Source organism: Triticum aestivum, chromosome 3D (assembly GCF_018294505.1).
Source record: "Triticum aestivum cultivar Chinese Spring chromosome 3D, IWGSC CS RefSeq v2.1, whole genome shotgun sequence".
Classification (NCBI taxonomy): domain Eukaryota; kingdom Viridiplantae; phylum Streptophyta; class Magnoliopsida; order Poales; family Poaceae; genus Triticum; species Triticum aestivum.
Window position 1 is genome coordinate 153,791,735 of NC_057802.1, and position 2,873 is coordinate 153,794,607.

Consider the following 2,873-nt stretch of genomic DNA (forward strand, 5'->3'; position numbering starts at 1 on the left):
TGGCAGTTCCAGGGCAGGTGGCTCTGGACTCGGCCGCGAGATCACCTCAGGTGCGATCTTCACCGGCCTCGTCAGGAGGGCGCCGGCCGACCATGGGTCCTGCCGGGGGGGAGGGGGTCCTGGAGGCGCCAGGTCACCGACTCCCCATTCGTGTGGTCACGGCACGGCGGACGGCCCTGCGGAGGCGCTGCAGGGCTCGCGGTCCACCGAGGAGGTGACCGCGTTGGCGGCCACCCGGACCCGGCACTTTCTGGCAGGCGTGTCAGTGCTCGGGTTCAGGGTCAGCCGGACGCCGATGACTTTCAGCTTGGGCGCGCGATGAGAGCCGCCAAGCTTAGGGACGTCGAGGCCCAGACAGGTATGTCGGTTAATAAGCATTGCTCTATTCTGCATTTTTCTGAACATGAGATTATGAGTAGAGCCCATGACATAGGAATCTCGCTAGGGGCAAATGGGGTCGAAATTGTTAATTCAGTTAATGACATCTTAGACCTAGAGGCTGAGAGAGCCTCTGAGTTGATACATCAGTTAGCAGCGGTTAAACCCATGTATGATGCCGATATTCATAACTTGAGTGTCCCCACACTTGTGAATTTTTGTGATGAGATGATGCCTGCATCGGAGGTCGATGAGGAGGCAGGAGAGGTAGAGACTACGCTGTCAAGCGAGGCATTATCTAGTGTGGAGGGGTCACCGGAAGTAATGGCTCCTGATGCGGACATGCCGGTATTGAACAAACCTAAACGACCCTGGAAGAGGAAGGTCTATCCAGCGTCGGCGGTCCGTAGGAGTGCGAGAGTGAAACTCAAGAAAAAATTCTATGATGAAATATGAAAGGGATCTTTTGGAATAGCAGAGGTCTGGCAGACTTGGCTAAGCAACGGTTCCTTGCAGAAATAACTTTAGAGGATAAATTAGAGTTTATCGCTCTTCTGGAGACGGGTAGAGATAACTTCACGCCACAATTCTTAGGCTCACTTACAGCAGGAGTTGCCTTTGATTGGCACTGCCTTCCGCCAAGAGGGCGATCCGGTGGGATTCTCTTGGGAGTGAAGTGTGAAACCCTTGAGGTTATAAATATAGTAAGAGGAGAATATATGGTGAAGTTCAGGGTTAGGTCCAAATTGGATGGGTTCCGTTGGGCCTTAGTGGCAGTATATGGGGCTGCTCAACCAGAGTTTAAGCCGGAGTTCTTAGCAGATCTGGTACGGATTTGTGGAGATGAAAGATTGCCAATTTTGGCAGGAGGTGATTTTAATATCATTAGGAGGAAGGAAGAAAAGAACAATGATCATTTTGATGGACGATGGTCTTTTATGTTCAATATGATCATTGAGAGTCTTAACCTTAGGGAGATTGAACTCTCAGGAAGACAATTTACCTGGGCAAATTCTCTTCCTACTCCTATGTACGAGAAGCTCGATAGGGTTCTGGTGAGTGTGGAATGGGAACAGAACTACCCCTTAGTATCGGTGCACGCGATGCAACGGGCGATCTCGGACCACACACCCCTGTTAGTTGATTCAGGGAGCGCCACGCATATTGGTAATAAAAATATTTTCTCGTTTGAATTAAGTTGGTTCGAAAAAGAGAATTTCATCGAGATGGTGGCAAGAGAGTGGGCTAAACCAGTGCATGGCACATCTAGCGTGGAACGTTGGCAGAACAAAATCAGACACCTGAGACAATTCCTGAGGGGTTGGGCTAAAAATGAGAGTGGGATCTATAAAAAGAGAAGGAGAGGCTGCTCCAGTTAATTCAGACGCTAGATATACGGGTGGAAACGAATTTGCTGGACCCGACTGAGCAAGCTTGCAAGTCGGAAGCCGAGGCCAAATTACGTTCGTTACTTAGAGAAGAAGAAATGAAGTGGGCATTGCGTGCCAAAGTTCTTAAGGTGGTAAAAGGGGATGACAATACACAATTTTTCCATATGATTGCAAATGGCAAACATAGGAGGAAAAAAATCATTCAGCTAGAACAGGATGAGGAAACAGTTGTTGGACACGAGAATTTGAAGCTTTATATCTCCAACTATTACAAGCAGTTGTTTGGTCCTCCGAAAGATAACACCGTGACTCTAGATGAGAGTGTACGGGCAGATATCCCTCAGCTGCAGCAGAGGAGAATGAGATCCTGTCTGCTCCTTTTACTGAGAAGGAGGTGTTCGAGGCGATAGATCAAATGAAACCAAACAAGGCACCGGGACCAGATGGGTTCCCGGCAGAATTTTATAAGAAATGTTGGCATATTGTGAAAGATGATCTTATGCCTATGTTTCATGATCTTTTTTAATGGGCGTCTTCAACTGTTTCATTTGAATTTTGGCACGATCACTCTTCTACCTAAAAAGGAGGAGGCTATCCGCATCGAACAATTCAGACCCATATGCTTATTGAATGTCAGTTTCAAAATCTTTACGAAAGTGGCCACCAACAGGCTGACAAAGGTGGCACACTCGGTGGTGCAACCAAGTCAAACTGCCTTTATGCCTGGAAGACACATACTAGAAGGGTAGTTGTCTTACATGAAACCTTACATGAAATCCACTCGAAGAAACTCGATGGAGTGATATTCAAAGTGGATTTTGAGAAGGCGTACGATAAGGTCAAGTGGCCTTTTTTACAGCAAGCTATGCGCATGAAAGGTTTCAATGAGTCCTGGACGAATCAGGTGGATTCTTTTGTCCAGAAAGGCAGTGTTGGAATAAAGGTTAATGATGATATTGGCCATTATTTTCAAACACATAAAGGCCTGAGGCAGGGTGACCCAATGTCCCCAATACTGTTTAATATTGTGGCGGACATGTTGACAGTACTCATAGGCCGGGCCAAGGAAAAGGGGCTGATTGGTGGAATTGCCCCCCATCTCGT